Source organism: Ovis canadensis, chromosome 12 (assembly GCF_042477335.2).
Source record: "Ovis canadensis isolate MfBH-ARS-UI-01 breed Bighorn chromosome 12, ARS-UI_OviCan_v2, whole genome shotgun sequence".
Classification (NCBI taxonomy): domain Eukaryota; kingdom Metazoa; phylum Chordata; class Mammalia; order Artiodactyla; family Bovidae; genus Ovis; species Ovis canadensis.
This window is the reverse complement of record NC_091256.1, coordinates 78,581,912-78,589,466: the sequence shown is the minus strand read 5'-3', so window position 1 is coordinate 78,589,466 and position 7,555 is coordinate 78,581,912. Positions and strand designations below refer to the sequence as shown.

Genomic DNA, 7,555 nt, shown 5'->3' with positions numbered 1-7,555 from the left:
GGGGCACAGGCTCCACAGCGCTGGCTCAGTACTGTAGCACATAGGCTTACTTGCTCTGTGAACTGTGGGATCTTCCCAGACCAGGGATCAAACCCATGTCCCCTGCTTTAGTAGGTGGATTCTTAACCAATGGACCATCAGGGAAGCCCTAGTAGATTTGCTATTGTGACTTTGAGGAACATAACTTGTGATGGCCCAGCAAGTAATTGACAAAAGGCAAAGAGGCTGTCCAAAGATGATGGTTGCCTAGAAGTTCTGAGTGAAAATTATCCACATAATATTAAAATGTATTTCTGTTAAAGCAGATCTCTCCAGACTAGAGTTGTATGGCTCAGGTAAATACACAGATCTTCAAGGATAAACATTTCTAAATTAGGAGCAGGTTAATGTCTTTCTCAATTAAATGGGAAAGGACTCAAACCAGGATGGGATTCTGAATTGTAATGGACTTTCTGTAACACACAAATCTTTAAGAAATATTCCTATGATGTTTGGAACAAGATACCAAAGCTTTACTCTTATAAAGCAGCAAGTAACATAACAACTAAGTAATACAGAGTTTTGTGAGTCAAATTTGTATTTTCTCTGTGTTAGTCAGGCATCTTCAGAGAGATAGAACTAGTAGGAGATTTATCTTTATCTCCTAAAATGCCAGTTAATTTTAATATGCTATCAATCAGAAAATACTAATTTCTGATATATAAAGTACAAACATGAAATATGTATCTAAGAATCTATATAAGGGAGGTCCTATGATGGCACTCTGGACTGGAAATCTAAATAATCTAAACATTAAACAGAACAGCTTCCTCAAATATCTGGGAATTTCAGAATGACTGATACTTCTGAAGCTGTGCCAAATTCTGAAGAGATGTTTGCCAGTAGATTCGCAGATGACAAATTCCGTTCAGTTCAGTCACTCAGTCACGTCTGACTCTTTGCACGCTAGGTCTCCCTGTCCAAATCCAGCTCCTGGAGCTTACCCAAACTCACGTCCATTGAGTCGGTGATGCCATCCAACCATCTCATCCTCTGTCCCCTTCCCCTTCTGCCTTCAATCTTTCCCAGCATCAGAGTCTTTTCAAATCAGTCAGCTCTTTGCATCAGGTGGCCAAAGGATTGGAGTTTCAGCTTCAACATCAGTCCTTCCAATGAACATCCAGGACTGATCTCCTTTAGGATGGACTGGTTGCATCTCCTTGCAGTCCAAGAGACTCTCAAGAGTCTTCTTCAACACCACAGCTTCAAAAGCATCAATTCTTTGGTGCTCAGCTTTCTTTATAGTCCAACTCTCACATCCATACATGACCACTGGAAAAACCACAGCCTTGACCATATGGACCTTTGTTGGCAAAGTAATGTCTCTGGTTTTTAATATGCTGTCCAGGTTGGTCATAACTTTCCTTCCAAGGAGCAAGCATCTTTTAATTTCATGGCTGCAGTCACCATCTGCAGTGATTTTGGAGCCCCCCAAAATAAAGTATGACACTGTTTCCCCATCTATTTGCCATGAAGTGATGGGGCCAGATGCCACGATCTTAGTTCTCTGAATGTTGAGTTTTAAGCCAACGTTTTCATAAAGAGTGCCAATATGACAAAGAGTACCAAAAATAACTGATACACCCTCCTGAGTCCCCTCCAGTCATTGAGAAATGGAATAGCAGATCCTGTAGGAACCAGAAAAATAGAGGTAATCAGTTGCAAGGTAATAGACAGTTTAGAGTTAGGGATAGCAGACAGGGGTGCCCAAGTGACAATTGACCCAATCAGTGGCATGAATGATCCTGGGGTAACAATTGCCTGCAGCACAGACCAGAATTTACTAGCCCATCCATATGGACATTATGGTTACAACCAACAGCCTCCCTAAGGCTACTACTGATAGAAGTGTCAGCAGCTTGTAGTAAAACCAACTACTTTGTTAACATGACAAAAGTTTATATTGTACCTTCTGTTGGTCACAGTTTTCTATTCTGATTGTAGGCAAGTGAATTATTAATTTTTTTGGAACTTGGGAGTTTTTAAAAATTATATCTTACTGGAGAGATGTAATGGTTGCTGGAACTAAAAACCTCCTAAAAAGGTTTAAACAAAAATCTATGAAACACTGTTATGAAATTCACACTTATTGTTTGACATTCACTACCAGCAGAAATTAGTTCAGGAAGAAGAGAATGAGGGCCTAGAAATCTCATAAGATATGACAAAGGGTGAAAGAAACTTGTTACCTAATTGATGCTTCTAAATTACTGAAGAGAATGTGTTAACCAAAAGGGTGTTCTCTGTAGTTTTGAAACAGGTGACCCAATAAACAAAAATGTGCCTGCAGCACTGTTGACAGTTTTATAATAAAACAGAACTCTGTTCCATGGGGTAATTATATTCCCATAGCACCAGATTAGTATAAGTAAATCTCCTGAATCTGTGAATCTATTAAGAAACTCAAGTTCACATCGTATCATGGAGCAAAATACAGTTACAGTTTGGAGGTAATACTAGCAGAATATCCAGTCTGTAACTTATAGAAGCTAAACATTATTTTTTAAGATTATGTGTATATTATATATAAAAACCAGCCTGCATTTGCATGATAGAGACTAGAAATAAGGGGAATTGAAAGAATTCATGTATCAGATGGTCTCCCCAGGATGTTTCTTTAGTTTAAAGCAGTTTAATTCAACCTACTTAAACCACATGGGTTCCCAGATCCTCTTGTGGAGAATTCTAGTAAATACTGAGTCAATATTAAAGGACTGTGGAGACAGAAGATGAAACAAACTTCAGGATTGAATGGAGGGAGGTGTATATGTCATCAAAAGCTCAGCTTCTCTACACACCAGTGCCAGATTCAGAGACAGAGCTTTGGCTGAAGTAGAAAAGGATAGCTTTATTACTTTGCCAGGCAAAGAAGGATATAGCAGGCTAATGCTCTCAAAACTGTGTATCCCATCTTTGAGAGAATAATGAGAAATTTTATGGTTCAAAGAGGGCATATCAGCTTGTGGATACATTTCTGATTGGTTGGTGGTAAGGTAAAAGGAGTCAGCGTTATCAACCTTCAGGTTCCAAACAGTCTGAGATCTATATGCTTGCGGGCAGCATACCCAGGGCTTGAATCCCACCTAGAGGGAGTTTCCATATCTGCAAAACAGCTCAAATATACTGTTGTGTGTATTGATGAGGAATCAGGACCCTGCCCCAAGACTGCATTACTGTTTCTCTTGACTGTCTCTTTCTTTCTTGTCTTGCTTCCCTCTCTTTCCTAACTAACAACTGTGTGAATCTTCCCATTGAAACAGGGAATGTCATGGAGGCTGAATGAAGGCTATTTTCTATAATCAAAGAAACGGTGGACACAGGAAGTCTTTGTACCCAGGAGGCCCACAGGGCCTTGCTCAGTATCATAGATTAGCAAGATTACTGCATGTTTCAAGAGGAGAAAAACAGCCTTAAAATCTGCACCAATTATGGATACTGATTACAAACATTGGAATACTCATGGAGAACGAGAATACAAATCTGTTTCATTATTACTTTGGTGAGGCTTTTTAGGGGGTTGGAGGGGGCAGAGAGGGTAAGGGTGGGTGGTTTTGGTAATGGGTAGGAGTGGAAATGTTTATAAAAAGCAACATGAGTAAAATGAGGCTATTTTTGGCTATGCTGTGTGGTTTGCAGAATCTTAGCTCCCTGACCAGGGACTGGGCTATGGTAGTGAAAGCGCTGAGTCCTAACCGTGGAACAGCTAGGGAACTCCCATGAGATCTTAAGCAACTTCCTCCAAATGAACCTGATTAATCTTGCCAGTGTTTTTTTGACATTCAAGTAATCTTTATCAAAATCAAGAAGTGGATCAGGAAAACCTAGGGTAGACAAGACAATCAGTTGATACATAAGCAGTTGAAAGACTTCTTCTGTAAATCAGTAAGGGGCTGGTAAGATTTCTTAGACTTAAAAGGTTGCTTGTCATATGGCAGAGCCTCTCATCACTTTCTCATCTTCCTTTACCCTAAATTTACTGATACAATTAGGCATGCACACAAATTAAGAGGTTGAAATATTGAAGAATAGTCAGTAGAGTAGGAAAGTAAAGATTTTAACATTACATTAAATGTCTACAACACGCATGCTATGCAGCCGTGTTTGACTCTTTGTGACCTATGGACTGTAGCCCACCAGCCTCCACTGTCCGTGGGATTCTCCAGGCAAGAATACCAGAAAGGGTTGCCATGTCCTTCTCCAGGGGATCTTCCTGACCCAGCGATTGAACCTTCATCTCTTATTGTAAATCAGTTTCCTATACTTCAATTTTTAAAAGTTTATGTACTACAGCTTGCTCTATATTCCAATTGCAAATTACTTTCCACTCATCAAGCAAGGACTTTGGAATCTGAGAAAGTAGTCTCTTAAATACATGTAGCAGATAAGCAGATTACAGAAGTTTATTAAGACTTTTAGTAATTAGATAGCCTAATCCTTTCATTGCAAAATATAAACATGAAGTTATAATCCAGAAAGAAAATGAGAGTTTTGTTTTTCAAAATATATAAACTTTTCTTGTCCTACTAACTCCTCCAGGCCAAGAATTGTTCATATCTTTTCTGTAGACTGGTGGTTTCCAGGTATCTACAGCACACATGAAGCAGAGGAGAGAGATAGTTGGATTAAATACAACATGATGATCCATTGTTAAAAATATGACTCCTCCCAGGTTGATTCTAAGAGTTGCCATTTATGCATAACCAGTTCTAGATTCAGGTGGGGGCAGGATGGGATGTTTCTTTGAATAAAATAGCAAATTTTAGAGATGTAATCTACCAGTTCCCTAGTCCATAATACCCTTGTACAATCCTTAATCAGACATTGCAGGTTTTGATAATGGCTCAGAGTCTTGCACTTCCCCACAACTCTCGCTTACCTTTAAAATGATTATAAGGATCGTGTAGCTAATCTGTTCAACAGCCTATAATTTTCAGTACTTGTCTATTCCATCCACCCCTTCCAGTTCAGTTCAGTTCAGTTCAGTCGCTCAGTCGTGTCCAACTCTTTGTGACCCCATGAATCGGAGCACGCCAGGCCTCCCTGTTCATCACCATCTCCTGGAGTTCACTCAGACTCATGTCCATCGAGTCCATGATGCCATCCAGCCATCTCATCCTCGGTCGTCCCTTTCTCCTCCTGCCCCCAATCCCTCCCAGCATCAAAGTCTTTTCCAATGAGTCAACTCTTCGCATGAGGTGGCCAGAGTACTGGAGTTTCAGCTTCAGCATCATTCCCTCCAAAGAAATCCCAGGGTTGATCTCCTTCAGAATGGACTGGTTGGATCTCCTTGCAGTCCAAGGGACTCTCAAGAGTCTTCTCCAACACCACAGTTCAAAAGCATCAATTCTTCGGCGCTCAGCCTTCTTCACAGTCCAACTCTCACATCCATATATGACCACAGGAAAAACCATAGCCTTGACTAGATGGACCTTAGTCGGCAAAGTAATGTCTCTGCTTTTGAATATGCTATCTAGGTTGGTCATAACTTTTCTTCCAAGGAGTAAGCGTCTTTTAATTTCATGGCTGCAGTCACCATCTGCGGTGATTTTGGAGCCCAAAAATATAAAGTCTGACACTGTTTCCACTGTTTCCCCATCTATTTGCCATGAAGTGATGGGACCCGATGCCATGATCTTCGTTTTCTGAATGTTGAGCTTTAAGCCAACTTTTTCACTCTCCTCTTTCACTTTCATCAAGAGGCTTTTTAGTTCCTCTTCACTTTCTGCCCTAAGGGTGGTGTCATCTGCATATCTGAGGTTATTGATATTTCTCCTGGCAATCTTGATTCCAGCTTGTGTTTCTTCCAGTCCAGCACTTCTCATGATGTACTCTGCATAGACGTTAAATAAGCAGGGTGACAATATACAGCCTTGACGTACACCTTTTCCTATTTGGAACCAGTCTGTTGTCCACCCCTTCCAAGGCAACCTTTATCATCTTTTAGCAGAGTACTTGTGCTCATGCTCAGTCACTGAGTTGGGTCCAACTTTTTGCAACCCTATGGACTGACTGTAGCCTTCTAGGCTCCTCTGTCTATGGGATTTCCCAGGCAAGAATACTGGAATGGGTTGCCATTTCCTCCTCCAGGGGATCTTCTTGACCCGGTGATCGAACCTGAGTCTCCTGCTTCTCTTTCATTGGTGGGTAGATTCTTTACCACTGAACCACCCTGGGAAGCTCATAATATTTAACTTCTTTCCACTCACTTCTATACCAACAGGCATCTCCCACCTTAACTCATACCTCTTGTGGACCTAACTCTTTATTCCTCTGTTTTGTTCCAGTCAATCACTGTTCTTTGGTGCTTTCTTTCTTACCTATGATATACTTTTACCATCCAGAGATAACTATTCCTAATATTTTGGTATATAAGAACATGGCAGTATTATCTTCTCATTTATTTCTCTGGCTGTCCCAGGTCTTAGTTGCAGCATGTGGGACCTTCCGTCTCTGTTCGTTGAGCCATACGGGATCTTTAGCTATGGCATGCAACCTCGCAGTTGTGGCTCGTGGGATCTGGTTCCTCGACCAGGGATTGAATCCAGGCTCCCTGCACTGGGAGAGAGGAGTCTTAGCCCCTGGACCACCAAGGGGGTCCCAATATTAACTTAATTTACAGAAATTATGCTTTTATTGGAGTCAAAACTATGAACTCCTTATTGCCTGTGATTTTAAATCTTGTTGAAAGCTTCCTCACCCTAAGACCTACAATCTTTTCTTCTAATTGTTTAGCTTTGTGTTTCACAAGTATGTCTTCAATGTGTGAGAAGCTCACATTTGTAAAAGTAGAGTAGAAGTGAGGAGTCCTGAGGGGTTGGTAACAGAGGCAGCAGAGATTAGGTAGCTTTGCTATCACTCACCCACCCTCTATAGGGAAGCTCTACTCACTTATCCCCTGCTTAGCAAAACCCGTATCTTAATATGTTCAGAGGAGAAACTTTGACATTCTTAAAGCAAAAGATATGCTATGAAAATGAACCAATCATCAAACAAAGAAGAAGTTACACATAACTAAACATATGATGCTATCAGTAAAAAATTCAATATGTATAGAAACCTAGAAACAATCTTCTGGAAAGTAGAATAAAAGGTATGTGAAGGAAATGGGAAAGAAAAGATAAAAAGATTAGAGAAACCTAGGAGGGCGAGCATCAGATAAACTGGAGGTTTTGAAACGTAAAACAATAAAAATATAGAGAATTCTGTTTAAATTATAAATAAAATGTCCTATGGTGGAGAGAGGTTAGTGAGTCCCAGCCTAGAAAATGAAAACAGATCTGAACCATAATGTTATAAAATTTTGGAACACTTAATGATGAAGAAGAGAACTAAAAGGATGAAAAGAAGTTACGATTTTAAAAAGTGTTAGTCGCTCAGTCATGTCCGGCTTTTTGTGGCCACATGGACTGCAGCCCATCAGGCTCCTCTAGTCCATGGGATTTCCCTGGCAAGAATACTGGAGTGGGTTGCCATTTCCTTCTCCAGGGAATCTTCCCAACCCAGGGACTGAACTCAG

The 7,555-nt window shown here is 40.5% G+C and overlaps 1 pseudogene; it reads left to right on the top strand.

Moving 5' to 3' along the window:
• The first annotated feature begins 832 nt into the window (after window positions 1-832).
• LOC138415916 (RNA guanine-N7 methyltransferase-activating subunit-like protein) lies at window positions 833-1,882 on the top strand (annotated as a pseudogene).
• The last annotated feature ends 5,673 nt before the right edge of the window (window positions 1,883-7,555 follow it).